General features: G+C 41.9%; 1 pseudogene; it reads left to right on the top strand.

The window, feature by feature from the left end:
- The first annotated feature begins 6,509 nt into the window (after positions 1 to 6,509).
- LOC113923584 lies at positions 6,510 to 7,627 on the top strand (annotated as a pseudogene).
- The last annotated feature ends 12,977 nt before the right edge of the window (positions 7,628 to 20,604 follow it).

The raw sequence follows: 20,604 nt of genomic DNA, 5'->3' as shown, positions 1-20,604 counted from the left end.
AATTGCCCTGGCTCACTGCCAGAGTCCACGGCATGGAGTTGAGGAGGTTTTGATGGGATTATAGGCAGGTCAGGGTGAATCAAAACTTAAACAAAAAAAGCCATGTTTTGCAGAGATAGAAGAGTATTTCAGAGAATCTGAGAGTAAGATGTACAGCCCAGCTTCATAAGAGAACAAAAGGAATCAGGGAGTGGTCAGGTATAAGAGCGCTCTCTTCTATTTCTGTGTCTTCTTCTGGGGCCCCTTGTTCTCCTGGGCACCTGTTTCATTCTCCTTCCTCTGTAGTCTTGAGTTTCTTTTTCTTTACTTTTTCATCCACAGTCTGGAAGATGACTGTCCAGACTCTCTTTGTTGTCTCTCCATTTTCTCTCACATGCATTTCCCTTCATGTCTTGCACATTCAATAGCATCTTTCTTTTTTTAAAGATTTTATTTATTTATTTGAGAGAGAGAGAGTGAGAGAGAGCATGAGAGGAGAGAAGGTCAGAGGGAGAAGCAGATTCCCCCCTGAGCAGGAAGCCCAATGTGGGACTTGATCCTGGGACTCCGGGATTATGACCTGAGCCAAAGGCAGTTGCTTAACTAACTGAGTCACCTAGGCGCCCCATTCAACAGCATCTTTTTTTTTTTTAAGATTTTATTTACTCACTTGTGAGAGAGACAGAGAGAGAACAAGCAGGGGGAGAGGCAGAGGGAGAGGAGAAGCAGACTCCCTGCTGAGCAAGGAGCCCGATGCGGGACTCGATTCCAGGACCCTGGGATCATGACCTGAGCTGAAGGCAGATGCCCAACCATCTGAGCCACGCAGGCGCTCTCAAAAGCATCTTGATTTGCTTTTTGGAGGACCTGAACTAACAAATTAGCATCAATACATTCTGGTTTATTCAGTCTTAAAAACTATCATATGGGGGCGCCTGGGTGGCTCAGTCAGTTAAGCGTCTGATTCCAGTTAATGAACTGAGGGTCCTGGGATGGAGCCCTGCATTGGGCTCCCTGCTCAGTGGAGAGTCTGCTTCTCCTTCTGCCCCTCCCCCTGCTCGTGCTCTCTCTCAAATAAATGAAACCCTTCCTTCTCTCAGTTTCTCTCTCTGTCAAATAAATAAATAAAATCTTAAAAAAAACCTCAAGATCCAGTTTTTATCAAGGTTATCCATTTTAAATATGTTCTTTCATTTAGTCTGAAAAACAACAATGTCTTCATTCATCTCCATTTTACAGAAGAGGAAACTTAATTTCAGAGAAATTGGGAAATTTACCCAAGGTTGCTTCACTGAGTCTTAGAGACAGAAATTAGAGTTCCTTCTAGCTCACAATCTCGTTGTTTTCATTACTTTTTGAGATGCCACTGAAAATCTAGTTTGCTAAAGTCTTTGTTAATGATAATATATGGATCTTTAAGCAAACTTGCTTGTCCTTTTTGTTATTTTTTTTTTCCTTGAGAGAGAGCTCATGACGTGGGGGAAGGAGGGGGGAGCAGAGGGAAAGAGAGAGAATCTCAAGCAGGCTCCATGCACGGGGCTCAATCTTAGGACCCTGAGATCATGACCTGAGCCAAAACCAAGAGTCAGATGCTTAACTGACTAAGCCACGCAGGTGCCCCTGTCCTTTTTGCTGTTTAAAAAAATGTGAACCGTGAACTGCTTGGTCAAAAAGTTGAATATACATAAATGTTTGCTATATGTTGCTCAAGTTTCTGACACATAAAAAAAAAAAAAAAAGGCTTTTCTTTTCTCTTCCTCTCTCCCTTCACTGGGACTGAGCTTTCCACTGGTATCCAGTAAGGAGTGGAGGTTGGCATGTCCAGGTTAGGCAAATAAATAAATACAGACTTCTCACTATCAGAGAAAAGTGTTACAACTGTGGAAGGTAGGAAGTCCAGAATATATCCTGGAGTGTTGCACAGGAATTGGAAATAGCAGTATTATGGCCTGATTAGATACACAGGCAGATAAATATAATTGTGTGTAGGGCATCTGCGTGGCTCAGTCAGTTAAGCATCTGCCTTTGGCTCAGTTCATGATCCCAGAGTTCTGGGATGGAGCCCCATGTCTGGCTCCCTGCTCAACAGGGAGTCTGGTCCTCCCTCTGCCCCTCCCCCCACTCATGCGTGTGCGCATGCGCACTCTCTCTCGTGCTCTCCCTCTCTCAAATAAAATCTTTTTTAAAAAGCTATAAAAATAGTAATAATTGTGTGTGTGTGTGTGTGTGTGTGTGTGTGTGTGTGTGTTCTAACTCTGTTCGCTAAGAGGGTCTAGAAGCAATAGCATTCTGATAACAATGAGTTTATTTAGATCTTGGTTTCTAGATAATATTATCCACTAAAAGGAACGAGTTCTCCTTGCCGAAATGGCCGACTGTAGGGGAAATATAAGCTGTATGTATTTAGAACATTTTATGACACTAGAAAGTAAAAAAAAAAAAAAAAAGCTTGAAAAATGATGGGGACATGTCTGTAAGACATAGTAACCAGCTTGAAGGGGCTCCTGCTGGTCAAGTGTGGGACGAAGTGAGTATCAAAATAAATAATGATAATAACAGATTGTAAATCTATGAGTAAAAGAGAAATCCTGGAGAAAAAAAAAAGAGAAATCCTGAGTCCATACTGACATTAATTAATAGGAGAGAAAGGAAAGTTCTATCCTACCTAATAAATCTAGAAGGAATGATAAGTTTAGAAAAACCCCATTTCATAATCATCAAAATAATAATTTATTCAGATTAGAATCATTAATCAATGCTAAAACTGGTGAAAATTTGACAAGAAACAAGATATTCAAATGATCTCAAAGATTCTTGTTATAAATAATTATGTTACAAGAGAGAACCTGGCAGACACCATCTTAACGAAGTAATGAAAGTTGACATCACCATTAATGGAACAAATTAACATCATGTGCCTCCTCATATGATTCCTGGAGACTAGCACAGCATACTTCTGTGAGATTCCTGACAAAATGCATACATGATAAAGAAACAGCAGAGAAGTTTCCATAATTGAGACACATTCTCCAAAGTAATTGGTTTGGGCTCTCCGAAACTGTCAAGATTGTGAAAGATAACTAAGAAACTGAGAAACTTCCAGATTGAAGAAGACTAAAGAGACATGACGACTCAATGCAACATGTGATTCTAAATCGAATCCTGGACCTATAAGGGACATTACTGAGACCATGGGTAAGATTTACATGGGGTGTATACATTAGATGATATTATTGGATCAATTTCTTGATTTGGATTGTTGCACTGAATCCTTGCACTCAAAAAATACAAACTGGAATATTAAAGGGTAATAGGGCATCATGTCTACAACTTATTCTCAAATGATTAAGAAATAATAATAAGTGGAGGGTCAAGATGGAGGGTATATGGAAGGTCTGTGTACTCTTTCATCACTTTTTTTGTAAATTTGAAATTATTTCCCCAAGGAGCTCTAAGAACAGTAAAGCCACAAACACCTGTGGGATTAAAAGATTGGAAGACTGCAAACCAAAAATATTCATTTCAATTATTTATGACCACATAATCAAAACACTCCAAAATTCAGTAGCTTTATTGTATTATCTGTCATGATTCTGTGGATTGATCGGCCTCAGTTGGGAGTTCTGCTCCATGTGATGTCAGATGAAGCTGCAGTCATTTGGGTCTCCACTAGGCCAGAACATCCAAGATGGCACACCCACACGTCTGGAATTTTGCTGAGGTTGGTTAAGAGGGGGAGGTCAGAAATGGGCTGCTGGGATGGCTGGGCCTCTTTCTCCATGCAGTCTCAGGGTCTCTCCCTTTCTCCCTGGCCTCTCCTCATCACTTCTCCATGTGATCTCTATGGGGCCACCCAACTGGGTGGAGGCCAGCTGTGCGAGTGTTGACAGAATTCACCCGAGATAGAAGTTTATTGACTCCACTGCGCGGGAGCAGTGGGCTGGACAGTAGAGATAGAAGAGACTGTCTGCTAGGAGGCAGTGGTGGGGGCGCTGCTGTTAAGAGGGAAGGTGAGGAGGTGTGGGAACTATGGAATTTTCCTTTTTTTGTTACCCGTGTCCAGGTGTAAGTAACCCATTCGTCTGCTAAGGCTTATGGATATTTTGAGGTGGGTCGCCTAATAGGACTGTTTGTATTCAGCTAGAGGGTAACTGTGGGCCCTTCTACCACACTCAGGTTTCCATCGTTTAAGTTGGTTGCCTAAAAGTGGTCTCTACAATCTCTCCAGCAGGGTAGCCAGACTTTTTACATGGCACTTCAGGACTCTCCAAAAGTGCAAAAGCAGGGTGCCTGGGTAGCTCAGTTGGTTAAGCGTCAGACTCTTGATCTTGGCTCAGGTCTTGATCCCAGGGTTGTGAGATCGAGCCCCACCGGGCCCCCCGCCCCGGTACTAGACGAGAGCCTGCTTAGGATTCTGTCTCCCTCTCCCTTTTGCATAAGAAATGTGCAAGAGCAAAAATCGCCAAGTATTTGTAAAGCTTAAGTCTAGAACTGACCTAATGTCACTTTCACTGTATTCCATTGGTTAAAACAAAACAAAACAAAAAAGTAGAGAAATGTTCAAAGATACAAAAAGTGAATGAGTGTTCACGCACCCATCATCAAGCTTCAAAATTTTGTATGACACTTTAAATCTAATTTAAAATATTACTAATTAAAAAAAAAAAGGTGAGGTCAATCCAAATTCTGTATGAGAGGGGACCATACAAAAGCATGAATAATAGGGAGTATGTCAGGGGCCATCTTTGGAGCTTAGCTACCATGCCATCACAGCTAGTTTATCTGTCTCCTTTGCCAGAAATGTGTTATGTTTTAAAATAATGTTAGGGACGCCTGGGTGGCTCAGTTGGTTAAGCGTCTGCCTTTGGCTCAGGTCATGTCCCAGGGCCCTGGGATCGAATCCTGCATCGGGCTCCCTGCTCAATGGGGAGGCTGCTTCTCCCTCTGCTGCTCCCCCTGCTTGTGCTCTCTCTCTCTCTCTCTCAATCTCTCTCTCTGACAAATAAATAAAAATATCTTAAATAAAAATATAAATAAATAAATAAATAAATAAATAAAACCATGTTAAAGAAGTCATCTTTAAAATCCAAATATGAGGGGTGCCTGGGTGGCTCAGATGGTTAAGTGCCTGCCTTTGGCTCAGGTCATGATCCCAGGGTGCTGGGATCGAGCCCCACATCAGGCTCCCTGCTTGGAGGGGAGCCTGATTCTCCCTCTCCCTCTACCGTTCCCCCTGCTTGTGCTCTCTTGCTCTCTGTCAAATAAATAAATAAAATCTTTAAAAATAAATAAATAAAATCCAAATATGAACAAATGCAAACTAAACTAAAGCTGAGACGTGTTACAGATTCTTGTATAAGTTTTCTTTCTTCCTTTTTTTCTGACCATTTATGTAACTTTGTGGTTGTTTCTTGTGGTTTTAAAACATCTGCTTTCTCTTCTCATCAAAACCTTGTCACATCTGAGCAGCACACTACCTACCTTGATTTATGAAGGTGTTCTTGATTATATTTTTATTAATTCTTTAGATTTCAAGAACAGATTGAAATAACCCAATGGATTTTGATCATAACGTCCTTTCATTGTCATGAAGTTTCAGCAGCTGTAATGAGAATTACTTTAAATGCTATAAAATTCATACATTTAAAGTATACAGCTCAGTGGTTTTTAATATGTTTACAGAGTTGTGAAACCATCACCACAATCAATTTTAGAATATGTTCATCATCCCCAAAAGAAACCTACCTTTTCTCAGTCACTTCCTATTACACACCTCTAACCCCAGGCCTAGGTACCACTAATGTATATTCTGTCTCTATTGATTTACCTATTCTGGAGAATTCTCGTAAGTGGAATTAAATTATACAGTATGTGGTCCTTTATGATTGGCTTCTTTCAATTAGCATGTTTCCAACGTTCATCCATAGGATAGCATGTATTAGTACTTCATTCCTTTTTATTGCTGATAGTCTTCCATTGCGTGGGTATACCACATTTTGCTTATCAATCAACAGTTCATGGACATTTGAATTGTTTCCACTTTTTGGCTATTATGAATAATGTTGCTATTCACACACATGTTTTTATGTAGACATGAGTTTTCATTTCTCTTGGGTTGACATCTGGGTCCATGAATACTTAAATATATTTTATAATATATTAATTATATATATTTAATTAATTTTATGTGATTAATTATATTTAATTACAGGTATACATATAATTAATTTCATATCTTTTATAATATATCTGATTCACTGATATTTTCATGAGAAAGCTAATGGTGATTTTCCAGTTATTAAACTTTACCTTTCTAATCTACAATGAACAGTAAATAATAGTTAATTTGGGGGAAGACGATTAGAGAAGTTGATGGGACCTTTACTTAAAGGATAAAGGAGTTTAAGAGCTTAGACGTTGAATGCAACTGCATGGTTTTTAAAATCCTGATTCTAGCTCACTCGCGGCAGCCAGCCGGTGCTCCGTGTTCTCCCGCACTCCGCGTTCTCCTACCACCTTCACCGACCTCAATGGAAAAGGAGATCCCAGCGCTTGTCATTGACAATGGCTCTGGCAGGTACAAGGCGGACTTTGCAGGGGATGACACCCCCCCCCCAAGCCATGTTCCTGTCCATCATCTGGCAGCCCCGGCATCAGGGTGTTATATGGTGGGCATGGGCCAAAAGGATCCCTACGTGGGTGATGAGACCCAGAGCAAGTGGGGCATCCTGACCCCCAAGAACCCCATCAAACACAGCATTATCACCAACGGGGACGACATGGAGAAAATCTGGCGCCACACCTTCTGAGCATGGTCCCCGAGGAGCACCCCGTGCTGCTGACTGAGGCCCCCCGAACCCCAAGGCCAACCATGAGATGACTCAGATCACAGAGACCTTCAACACTCCAGCCATGTATGTGGCCATCCAGGCTGTGCTGTCCCTATATGCTTCTGGCCACACCACTGATATTGTCATGGATTCTGAGGATGGGGTCACCCACACTGTGCCCATCTACGAGGGGCATGCCTTGCCCCACGCCATCCTGTGTCTGGACCTGACTGGACAGAACCTGATGAACTACCTCCTGAAGATCCTCACGGAGGGTGGACACAGCTTCACCACCACCGCTGAGTGGGAAATCGTGCATGACATCAAGGAGAAGCTCTGCTACATCGCTCTGGATTTCAAGCAGGAGATGGCCATCACCTCGTCCTCCTCCTTCCTGGAGAAGAGCTATGAGCTGCCAGATGGGCGGGTGATCACCAGTGGCAACGAGGGGTTCCACAGTCCCAAGGTGCTCTTCCAGCCTTGCTTCCTGGGTATTGAAGTCCTGTGACATCCACAAAACCACCTTCAACTCCATCATGAAGTGTGATGTCAACATCCGGAAGGACCTCTACGCTAACACAGTGCTGTCTGGCGGGACCACCGTGTACCCCAGAATCGCAGACAGGATGCAGAGGGATATCACAGCTCTGGCGCCCAGCATGGTGAAGATCAAGATCATCTCTCCTCCTGAACTCAAGTACTCCATGTGGATCGGGGGCTCCATGCTAGCCTCACTGTCCACCTTCCAGCAGATGTGGATCAGCAAGCCCGAGTATGATGAGTTGGGCCCCTCCATCATCCACCAGGAATGCTTCTAAATGGACTGTGAGCAGCTGTGTAGCATTTGCTGCATGAATAAACTCTGGAGTATAAATTTGCCCTGGCAAATGTATACACCTCATACTAGACTCAGGACACTGGAATCAGCCTTTGAGAAGAAATTTGTCCCTGAAGCTTGTATCTGATATCAGCACTGGATTGTAGAACTTGTTGCTGATCTTGATCTTGTATCCAAGTTAACTATTCCATTGGTATGTTTAATACCCTGTACATATCTTTGATTTAAACCCTTAGCACATGTGCTCAGTCACTTTGTCCTGAGGTTGAGAACATGTTTATGGAAGAGAAATCCATTGACTTGAGAATCTGCAAGACCATGAGGTTCTTGATCTGTGCAGGGTATTAATGTGTAAGAGCTGCCTATTTCAAGATTTCTTTAGAGGCTGGCAAGAGTCCTGAAATAGTTGTCATTTCTGTCTTGCCAGTCTGACAGGGTTGGGAAGGTGAGAGCCTTAGGTAAACCCACTCTCCTTTCTTACCAGATGTTTTCCTGCCAAAGCACGGTGGGTTGTTAGTTGCCTTGAGCTGGAAAATGGTTTGTATTTCCAACTGTAAATTTATTCATCCTTTTAATTTATGTAAGGTTTTTATACACAATTCTCAATTATTTAAGAGACATCAACAAATTTTGATTTTCTACCGTCATGTGAGAACATTAGGCCCCAGCAACGCCTTAACGTGTGAGGAAAATAAAGTGCTGCAGTAAAAAAAAAAAAAAAAATCAAATACTGATTCTACCATTCACAAGGTATGTGACCTTAAGCAAGTTACTTAACCTCTCTGAACCTCACCTTCCTTGTCTGCAAAGTGGAGGAAAATATCATAACTACCTTATCAGGTGATTGTGAGGATTAAATCGGATACCTCTAAACCTAGTGCTGGGCACTTTGTAAGCATGTATTAATTGTTAGTAATTATTAGTAATAATTTATATACTGCTGCATTCTTACATTTTTAAAAAAGATTTATTTATTTATTTATTTTAGAGAGAGCAGCAGGAGGGGCAGAGAGAGAAGGAGAGAGAAACTTAAGCAGAGCATGGAGCTGAGATGGAGCTTGATCTTACGACCCTGAGATCAGGACCTGAGCTGAAACCAAGATTCAGTTGCTTAACTAACTGTGCCACCCAGGTGCCCCTGCATTATTATATTTTTAAATTTATATATATTTATATATATTTTTATAATGAGCATGCATTGCTTTTGAAATTCCAAAACAATTTTTAAATGTATGGAATCAACCTTAATTTTGAGCGTTTACTAATTTAAATGCATTCTTAAATTATCAAATCATGCTTTGAGCCGGAAAATTTCACCCTGCTCTCTCAGTGTTTCAGAGAAAATGGAAGTTGCTGACAAGGTCTGAATTATGCTTTATTTATTTGTTTCCATTTTATAAATTTCCTGGGCACAAAAATTCATGAAGTCATGGTACCATTTTTACCAAAATTGATCCTGAAACACCTACTAGCAGTATTAAATTTCCTAATCTACAAAGAGTTCCTTTTAATATTCCATTGGTCATTTAGATCTTTGAAGCAAACCAATTACAACTAAATTTCATGTTGACCCCTAAGCCTTTTTGTTTTAGTGTAAAAGAACTCTGTTAATAATCTAGCATCTTTCCCAAGATCCTGTCTCATTTCCCTTCGGTTGATTTGAGCATTCCATTTTAATTCATTGCCTGTGGAATTGGTAACTATATGAGTTCTCTTGTGACTCCAATCTTAAATAATGATATCCCTCTAATAAGTCTTGTTCTATTTATAGGGCCTAAAGAGAAATTTGATTTTTAAGAGAAAACAGCAGCAATACTAGAAATAACTGTTTAGATGTATTCTAGAAGCCATTTTCTGGCCTGTTTATTGTTGTTTTATTTATGTTTCTGATCAAAAGGTCCGGCATGCAAAATGAGGAGTTTATGAGGTTCTCAACCCAGCTCCTCCCACCAATGCTTGGACTCAACTAGTGGCCACTCACTAGGATCTCCAAATCGATACCAGGGCCATTTTCTAGACATCAGGAGTCCTATAGCCTTTAGCCAACCAACCTGTAAGTACCTACAAGGTAACAAGTACTTTTCTTGAGGCTATCTCTCTCTCTCTCTCTCTCTGTGTGTGTATAACAGCTTTGTTGAGATATAGTTTATATACTGTGCAATTTACCCATTTAAAATGTACAATTCATTGATTTTTAATATATTCACAGAGTTGTGCAATCCTTACCACATGAATTTTACATTTTCATCACTCTAAATAAGAACTCCATACGCATTAACAACACTCCTTTTTATATAATGACCACAAAGCTTACCAAAAATGTATTTAAATTTATCCGACTAAAGCAAAAGAGACAGATTAGAAGGAAATCTCAAACTGTACATAGTGGTCTAGTTTTTAAATTTTGTAATTGTGTTTTGTCTTATCTCAAAATTAAGGATTTTAATGCTTTTTAATTTGGGAAATTTATATTTTATAACTCAAAAGATTGGAATTAAGAAGATACAGAATTTTCTAGCATCTAAAAGTATTAAAATGGGCACCAAGGGGGCTCAGTCTGTTAAGCACTGGCTCTGGCTCTTGATTTCAGCTCAGGCCAGGATCTCAGGATTGTGAGCTCGAGCTCCTCATCAGGCTCCTCATCAGGCTCCTCATCAGGCTCCTCATCAGGCTCCACCCTGGGCGTGAAGCCTGCTTAAGATTCTCTTTCTCCCTCGGGGCACCTGGGTGGCTCAGTCGTTAAGCACCTGCCTTCAGCTCCAGTCATGGTCCCAAGGTCCTGGGATCAAGCCCCACATCAGGCTCCTCGCTCAGCGGGAAGCCTGCTTCTCCCTCCCCCACTCCCCCTGCTTGTGTTCCCCCTCTCACTGTGTCTCTGTCAAATAAATAAATTAAATCCTTAAAAAAAAAATAGATTCTCTTTCTCCCTCTGCCCCTCCCTTCCCTGCCCCCCTCCCCCCACGAGCTCAATCTCTCTCTCAAATAAATAAATAAATAAATAAAATTGTTAAAATAATTAAAAGAATCATAGAAACAAAACAAAACAAATGAATAAGAACTCCTCTTTTCTCCCACCCTAGGCAACTACTAATCTTTTTTCTGTCTCTATGAATTTGCCTATTCTGGAAATTTCATATAAATGGCATCATACAATATGTGGCCTTTTGTGTCAGACTTTTTTCATTTATCATAATGTTTTCAGAGTTCATCCATGTTGCAGCTTGTATCAGTACTTCCTTTCTTTTTATGGCTGAATAATATTCCATTGTACAGATGTGCCATGTTTTGTTTATCCATTCATTAGTTAATGGACATTTGGGTTGTTTCTACTTCTTAGCTATTGTGAATAATGCTGCTATGAACATTCATGTGCAAGTTTTTGTGTAAATATATATTTTCATTTATATTGGGGTGTATACCTGGAGTGGAATTACTGGGCCATATGTTTAACCTTCTGAGAAACTGCCAGATTGTTTTTCCAAAGTGGCTGCACCATTTTACATCAAGGCTATCTTAAGATCTATTTGGTCTTGGGTTAATTGTTGTTCCGTTTGGGTATGACCTTGGGAACAGGCCCTACTGTTCAGGTAAGAAACTTCTGTCAAAGATTCTCACTATATTATGATCTGAACTTAGCAGTCTAAAAGAGTATGTGTTTTTCAACATTTCTGAAAATATGGTGATGAGCATTCTTCTATCTAGAAGGGGGAAAAAAAAGATCCTGTTTATCAAGTTTCCAGAATTGTAGAGACTCTTATGGAGCACTTGCTCTTCTCACCCTAAAAGGCTGAGTAGGCTTTAGGGGCAGGTGGAGCAAGGCATAGTGGTATAAATTAAGGAGCATTACAAAAGAAAATATGTCTTCATTACTGCAGGGAAATTCTTCATTTCACTTACAACAACATCCCAGGTTACAGAAGTCAGAAATTCATATGGGCTAATAAATTTTTACTGTAGTCACTCACACCTTAGCACAAATTATTTTAATAATCACACTTTCCTCTTCACCCTTGGTTAAGTACAGATGAAGGTGTTCTGGTAGCAGAGGAGGTACTTTAAAAAGGATGGAAAACAAGTAATTTTAGAGCCTAAGAAGGGGAATTGGGACATTAGTATGTATTACATTATTAGGTTATTTACTGCATATTTATTAGGTTATTTACTGCTCATGACAATGCCAAGAGATAAGCAATATCATTTTTACTTTATTTTTATTTTTTTTAAAGATTTCATTTATTTATTAGGGAGAGAGAGAACAAGCGCACAAACAGGGGGAAGGGCAGAGGCAGAGGGAGAGGAAGAAGCTGACTCCCTGCTGAGCAGGACCCTGGGATCATGACCTGAGCCGAAGGCAGATGCTTAAGCGACTGAGCCACCCAGGCGCCCTTCATTTTTACTTTAAAAGAAAGGGAAGAGGCTAAGGGCACCTGGATGACTCAGTCCGTTAAGTGCCTGACTCTTGATTTGGGCTCAGGTCATGATCTCAGGGTCATGAGATCAATCAAGCCATTTGTCCATCCCTGTGCTCAGTGAGGAGACTGCTTGGGATTCTCTTTCTTCCCTCTGCCCCTCCCCAGTCACGCTGTCTCTAAATAAATAAATAATCTTTAAAAAAGAAGAAAGAAAGAAAGAAAGAAAGAAAGAAAGAAAGAAAGAAAGAAAGAAAGAAATAGAAAGAAAGAAAGAAAGAAAGAAAGAAAGAAATAAAGAAAGAAATAAAGAAAGAAAGAAAAGAAAAGAAAAGAAAGAAAGAGAAAGAAAGGGAAAAGTCTAAAAAAGTTAAATAACTTACTGAAGGTCACATTATATGTGGAGAGCTGGGATTTTAACTCCTAGCTATCTGATTGCAAAACATCAAAGCATCCACTTTCTGTCCTGAATAGAGAATAAACACTTTCAGGATGCTGGGGCTGAGAAGGAGGGAATGTGGAGAGCAGGCGTGTGCTGAAACCAAATTTTGCCTTCTCTACAATTTTTTTTTCCGTGTAGTGTCCCTGATTGCCACAACCACCTGCTGGCAGCACCCCCCAACCCCAATGGTTCAGCTGTGCAAAAGGCTAATGGGTCCCTAAATGCTTCCTGGCTTCGTGGAAAGTGGAGCTACTGTATTTGACTAAGTTAGGATGGCAGCAGCGGCTGCTGCTTGAGTCCCACACACTGCAGCAAAACTTCCTTATTTGGAAAAGTCTTTTCCATGCTATCTGGGCAGAAAGACTTCAATATCACATTTAAGAAAAACAAAATGCTTTGACCTACATCAGAAGGGGCACTTGAAAACACTGAAACACAGAGAAATGAAAAAAAAAATCAAGTATATTTCTTTTTCTTTCTTTCTTTCTTTCTTTTTTTTTTTTTGAAGATTTATTTGTTTGTTTGAGAGAGAAGAAAGAGAGAACACGAGCGCTTGCAAGCAAGCAAGCAGGGGGAGGGGCAGAAGGAGAAAGAATCCTGAAGCCGACTCCCCTGCCCAGGGCAGAGCCCGACGCAGGGCTCAATCCCAGGACCCTGAGATCATGAACTGAGCTGAAATCAAGAGTCGGCCACTTAACCAACAGGGCCACCCAGGCACCCCGTGATCAAACATATTTCTAAGTATACTTGATCACTGACTTTGGTCAAGTGGAAGGTGGGGGAGGGTGGGGGAGGGAATGCTTCATCAGATAGCTAAAAGAACATTCACGAATCCCTTTTTCTTTAACCCCAGAGCCTGTTCTAGTTAACAGTAAGCTTTGTTTCTCAGTTGTATGAAATGTAGCACACTTGTTACTGGAACGAAGAAAAAATACATTTTGGAATTATTTATGCTGTTCAAGGCAGGAGGGACCTTAGTGGCAGGATGCATTAGTTTCTCAGATAAGGTTTAGCATTGCTTCTCCTCCCCTGTGCAGAGGTTATATTTGGAAAAGGCAGGACCAAGTGGATATTTGCAGGATGGCCAGTGAGGTCAGCCTGAGTGTTAGCTCTTACGGTTCCCGGAGCAGCTTGGTAGAGAGATGAAAAGAGGAGAATTAAGTCTCAACTCTGCCACTAACTTGCTCGGTGAACTTGGACAAATGACTTAACCTCTCTGGGGGGACCTCAGTTTGTTCTTCTTCAAAGAGGGGTTGGACTAAATGACCTCCAACAGCCTTTCCAGAATTGACTTTCTATTCTGTGATTTCCATGTTTTGGAAAAGGGCTTGTCTAGGCAAAAGTGTGCAATAGAAACCATGGGTTTCCAATGTCCTCTAGACACACCCCTCATTTCCTAACTTCCCTCCCAAAAGACCCATTGGTATGCAAAGCACAATAAGCTGAATATCATTCCCAGTGCTTATCAAATTTTATCTGTCCCATGTTCCATTCCCTCAGAGTCAGCTTTCAACCACCTGGCCCTGAGTGATGATGATGGATTAAAGCAGATAAAATAACCCTCACTGAGACTGGCTAACATGTAACCCTCCTCACAAAATACCTTAAAAATAATCAGAATATACATCCCTCCTCTTCAAAGGTCCCGACATCTGCATTATTCATTTATGTGGAAGGAGACAATTGATGGAGGGGTCTTTCTATGCCCTTCAGATTGCCCTAAGTTTGGACTGCCTTCTCTGACCAGTGACACTTGGAGAAGTTGTCCTATCTTGGCAGGAAGATTGTATGCTCAAGATGGAGATTTTGTTTTCCTCTGCATTAATCTGCAGCTAATGCCAGTGAACATTATCCTTGTTTAATTACATTCACTAACCAACTGACACAACTTCCCCTGGGAAGGAGCTTATCTGACTCTGACTCATGCTTTACAGCATGTTGGATTTGAGGAAATGGATAATATACACCCCGCTGGCTTTGGAATTTTAAACAGAAACCCACATGCCGCCAAGTCTCCAGCTTACTCCCAAATATGGGAGAATGTGTGCCCCAGCCTCGATTGCAGGAGGCATGCTCAGTGTGACAAAAGGCAAAACCCACAGTTTGTGCTGAGTGCCAGGCCCAGGCATGGAGAGCCAGAGCAAGCATCCACTTAAAGGAAAAAGAACCACCCCAGAGAAGGGAGGGAGGATGCCACCTCTAAGGACTACGTCCCTTTTCTAGAGCTCTCTTGATGATGACATAGCGAATGTCTTCTCAAATGTGAAATGAATCACCAGCACCAGGGACTAGAGAGGTGTGATTTCAGGGGGCCAACCTTTAGAGGTTTTTAAAGCAGTACTCACAGACACAGCATATCAGAACAGGAGATGAAATGATAGGAGTTTTGTGCTGAGCCAGTCAGGTCACCCTGTACCCACATCATGGCAAGAAACCCTCTGGTAGGGCGCCTGGGTGGCTCAGTCGGTTAAGCGACTGCCTTCGGCTCAGGTCATGGTCCTGAAGTCCCGGGATCGAGTCCCGCATCGGGCTCCCTGCTCGGCGGGGAGTCTGCTTCTCCCTCTGACCCTCTTCCCTCTTGTGCTCTCTATCTCTCATTCTCTCTCTCTCAAATAAATAAATAAAATCTTTAAAAAAAAAAAGAAAAGAAACCCTCTGGTAGCCAGTATGCACTGGGATTCTCTAGAATCAGAGATGTTGCCAGAGGAGAGCTAACTGGGGCAATTGTTCTTCTGTCTGAGCTTAGGGTGCCAGGGGCAGTGACCCAGAGCAGAAAGAGGTGGCTCCTCAGCTGGAGGCCAAAAAAGAAAGGCTCACAGTCCAATTCAACCCCTAACTCCAGCTCCATGGCTAAGCCCCTCCCCACTTTGACCCGCACCCCCTAAGGTTCCACATGCCGTCTTACAAACTCTCTTCCCTTTCAGGGCTGTCCTTGTGTTTTTTTTTTTTTTAATAAAAAAATCTTTATTATTTTTATTTTAAAAATGTGTTTGTTGAAAAATATCAAACAATAGAGAAATATAACAATAACTGCACCTGTTCATGGAGTATTTTCTTTGCATAAGACACCATATGAAAGCACTTAATGTGCATCATTTTACTCAGGTAGGTTTGTTATCATCCCCATTTACAGATAATAAGATGAAAGTTCATACAGGTGAAGTAAGTTGCCCGAAGTCACATAGCCAGTACACAGCAAAGTTGAGATTTGAACCCAAGTGCTTGCTTTCCAAAGGCCATGTGTTTATTATACAGTCTGCCTTAAAGAGTACAAGAAAGAGGGACATATCAACCTTAATCCACCACTCAAAGATAACTACTGTATTATCTTTCCAGACCACTCTTTGCATAAATGTTTGTGGTGTTTATTTTAACCTGATTTTAGGACAATAAAATCTGGGGTTGACTGGGCTTCCAGGAAGAGGGAGAATGAGTCACCCATTGTAATTTATCCAGATTTCTCTTCCCCTTAAAAAGCTATAGCTCAGGGAATCTGCACTTGGCTGAGTCCTGAGCCCTCTGCTGGTCTCCAAGAGGCGTGGGTGTCTTGCTGGGAGCATCATGCCAAGCACACAGTAGGTACTCAATTATTTCTCACCACTGGCATTATCAGGGACAGGTTTTTCGGTGATCCTTGGCTTCCGCTCCAGTGTAGGTATTTAAGAGCTATGAGTTCCTTCCTTCTCCAGATGGCGCTGGTGTTGGTGTTGGAGCCAAATAAAGAACCAACTGCCCAAGTGAGCCTAGAAATGCAGACATGTTAACACTCTGGAGAGCAAAACTGATGTCACTACTGCTGTCCTGGGACTGCCCTTTAAAACCCTTGCTGAAGGTGCCTGGGTAGCTCAGTTGGTTAAGCACCTGACTCTTGATTTCGGCTCAGGTCATGGTATCAGGGTTGTGAGGTCAAGCCCCACTTTGGGCTCGGCGCAGGGCACGGAGCTTGCTTGAGATTCTCTCTCTCCCTCTCCCTCTGCCCCTTTCCCCGTCTCCCTCAAACAAACAAACAAACAAACAAACAAACAAACCTCTTACTGAATTTGTAATCCTGGTCTTTCCCATGGCTGCTGATGAAAAGAAGAGCTTCAGGAGTAGAGATAGTCACAGGCAAGGCTGAATGTGTGTGTTGTGGTAGTGAGGGAACAGAGTGGGATCTAGATTCAGTGACACTTCTAGAGCTCATAGGAGCTCCTGTCATCAGATCTCACCTGACTTCAGGGGGCTGGAGAATCACCCACAGGCAATGAAGGGACTGACTCCAAGAGGCAGTGAATTACCCTGCTTGGTCATGAGATCTTAGCTGAGCAAGCAGAGTGAATGAAGGCAGCATGACAGAAGCTGATCAGGGACACAGGAAACCTGTCTTTCCTTCTCACTTCTCACTAACCAGCACCTTCCCTGCAATGCATACAACCACACATATTCTCTTAAAAAGAAAACCAAAAGCATTAAGTAGTAAATTATATGTTACATATATTTTACCATGATTAAAAAGAAGATACCAACCCAGGTTAAATATTCTCTCTCCTTATTCCTATGTCTATGTATTCCCCAGGGTTTTTTTTCCCCCCCAAGCACTGTAATCCACATTATTGCATTTGAATCCCCTCAGTTTGTGATATAATGAGAGTAGTTATCACTAGTTTCCTAAACCAAGATTACCAATTTTTTTCTTTTTGCTAACTTTTTGTGGAAGTATAACATATACAGAAAAGTACACAAATCATAACTATACAGCTCTATAAATTTTCAAACAGCAAACACCTTCATATAACCAAAACCTAAATGAAGAAAGAGAATGTCACTAGCATACCAGAAGCCCTCCCTTGACCCCTTCCTGTCACTAGTCTCTCAAGGGTAATTCCTATTTGTGAGTTAAAAGCATAGATTAATTTTTTCCTGTTTTTGAACTTGACATAAATGGAATTATAAATATGTATCCCTTTCTGTCTTCTTCCAGTTAACATTATATATGTGATATTCACCCTAACTATAGTATGTAGTTATAGACTATTTTTTCCCGTTGCTGTGTAGGACTCCATTATATGAATTCACCATGATTTATTTATCCCTTCTATTGTTGGTGGACATTTGAATTGTTTCTGGCTTTTAGCTATTATAAATAATGGCACTATGAGCATTCTTGTACATATCTTTTAGTGAACATATGTTTTTCTAGAAATGTGACTGCTTATCGTAAGGTATGCATATGTTTGACTTCGACAGATATTATCAGATATTTTTCCAAGGTGGTTCTAATCAATTTACACTCCCACTAGCAATGTGTGAGAGTTCCAGTTGCTCCATATCCTCACCAACAGGTAGTGTTGTCAGTCTTTTTTATTTTAGCCATTCTGGTGTGATGTGTAGGGATATCCTATTGTGCTTTTAATTTGCATTGTCCTGTTGATTAGTGAATTGAGTATTTATTAGCCATTTGGATATTCTAGGGACTTCTTAAAGTTTTGTTTTTCCCGGTTACTAAAGCAATACCTGCTAATTGAAGAAGGTTTGGCAAATACAGAAAGGAATCATGATGGCTTTGTACTATGTCAACTTAGCTAACCTAGAACTATGTTTTTCAGAATTTTTTTTTCCTTGTCTGGTTCTGGGCTAGAGTTGGCCACAAGAAAATTTGCATAAAACTTGAAGGGTAGACGTGAAGCAGTCATGTTTATGCTCAGAATGTCTGTATAGAGGCAGGCACTATTGCAACTCACACACATTGTCTTAGATCTGCTGGCCCACCTTGTTGGCATGGGAGGGCAGTTGGACCCACACTTCCCACCAGATCTCATCCTTCAACTTGTTCAACTCTTGGGTCAAATATGTGTTTAGCTCCATGCCAAAGGACCCAGCTCCTTTGCAAGTCCCTGACGTCACTGAAGGTGGAGGTTGTGAAGGCAGTGAGAGACTGATGCAGGATCCACGTCACCTTGTGGGTGTCACATTTTTCTTGCAATTTCCAGTTTGCCCTCACTCCCCCATATTTCATGTCTCTTTATTCTTCCTGACTACCTACCCTCCTGATTTCAGGTCCAGCACCAAAAACATAAGCAGCAAGAGCACACAAGCTGTTTAACCAGCTCCCACAATCACATTACATCAAATCCCTATAATAAACCCCTAACTCTGTGTCATTCTTAGAGGTTCTGCATCTCTAATTAACCCTTGATATAGGTGTTGAGAAGAAACCAACTTTACCTGTAATTGCACACCCAGAGTGGACCATGGTCAACATCTCAGTGTGTATTTTTCCTGCCTGGAGTATTTTCATTGAAGAGAATGAGCTCTGGAAAGGTTAGGGGCTGCTCGTTGCTCAACTGGCAAGGTGGCAGAGCCGAGCAGTCAGAGAGCTGGTTTCATCCCTGCCAAGGTGGTGTTGCTTCCACTGTGTCTCAGAATCCCTGCGTGACCCTGTGCTCCTCCAGCTTTCCTGGAGCCCTCTAGCTCTGAGCACGAGCTCTGTGCCTGGGAGAGCAGCTTTTGAACACATCTTCCTGGGCTTTGCAGCCACCTGCTCTTACAGCTTCCCCATTTTGTTCTGACCAAATTATAGGAGTTCCACCTTTCTGTTCCTCTTCAGAAAAAGAACAGTCTTTTGAAAACTAGAGTCATGCTGTGTCATCTACATCCGGAGAACCCACTGAGACGTGACGGCCACCAGGGGGCCAGGAAAAGTCCTGAGGCCTCCCCTTCCCCACAAACCCAGCTATCGTGAAGTCATTTAGAGATGGAGTCCTTTGATTTAAGCATTATTGTCTCAAGAGTTCTCTTTTAAAACATAAGTGCTCCTGAGAGAGGCAACACATGAAATCCATAATTCTTCAGAATGAATTTCCCAGATGTCGTGGTAAGTGACATCGCATCATGATAGCTTTGGTAGAGAACAGGCTGGGCAGGAGATGGCCGGCGGAAGGCGAAGCCAACAACAAAGTGCCTACTGTGTAATTTGGCTAAGAGCCTCCTGGACGCTGAGTTTTACAAAAACAGGGGTCAATAGCGCTTTTCTGCTCAAACTTGAGACTTGGGCCTGGGCTCTGCTCCTCAGCTGGAGGGTAGACCCACTAGGACAGATTTGCTTCCCTTTAGAAGAACAGAACCAGAGGGAAGCATCCGGAGATGGAGTGCAACATAGAAACTCGTGACGATGAAAAGAAACTGGGGACACATACGTTCCCAGCGTGTCAATTCTGCCTGGCTGGTTTCTTGAAGAAGAACAAGAAGTGGATGTTGTAGTTAAGGTTTCTTGCTTTGCTTACTTTCCTCTTCCAACAGCCATCCCCCCTGTGGGCCTCATTCCTGGTTTGTTCCTATCACTGCCCCCCAAGTAGAGGGGACAGTTACCCCACAGGTTGGCTGCTGAGCTGGGAGCCCCGAGGCCACAGCCTGAAGCACAGCAGTGCCCAGGGTAACATTATCCTTCCAGAGCTAACAAGGAACTGAGTGTTTAGAATAACTTCAAGAAAGTCGTGGGTGTTTCCTCTGTCAGAGAAACAAGAAACCACAGTGAGATAATGGATGGCTATATTCAGTCACAGATTATCAGCTGCCATTGCTACTTCCTGTTCAGAATTCGATGAAACTTCTTTCTAGTCACTGGAGCCTCATGGATTCTGCAAGTGACAGCATTTAGTGAGGTGGGGCTTGGGAGCACTGCTAACCAGAGGTGGAACTGGGGTTTTTGTGGAGGTGGGAGAGTGAGGTTTCAGGGGCCTGTTCCTGGTAGAGTAGGAGGTACATGAGGGACCAACAGTGAGAATAATTTTTGCCAAACTCCTGGTATTTTTCAGGCTTTTGGACTTAGAGCTTTTGTGCACTATCTCATTTGACTCTTGTTTTTTAAATACTTTATTTTTAAGTACTCTCAACACCCAACATGGGGTTCGAACTCACAACCCCAAGATCAAGAGCACATGCTCCACCAACTGAGCCAGCCAGGCACCCATCATTTGACTCTTAAAACAAGTGCTACACAAAAGACAAGTGTTGGTGAGGATGTGGAGAACCTGGAACCTTTGTACACTGTTGGCGGGAACGCAAAATGGTGTAGCCACTATGAAAAGCAGTGTGGAGGTTCTTCAAAATATTGCAAATAGAATTAAC

The sequence above is a fragment of the Zalophus californianus genome, chromosome 15, assembly GCF_009762305.2.
Source record: "Zalophus californianus isolate mZalCal1 chromosome 15, mZalCal1.pri.v2, whole genome shotgun sequence".
Taxonomy (NCBI): domain Eukaryota; kingdom Metazoa; phylum Chordata; class Mammalia; order Carnivora; family Otariidae; genus Zalophus; species Zalophus californianus.
This window is presented reverse-complemented; position numbering and strand designations above follow the sequence as displayed.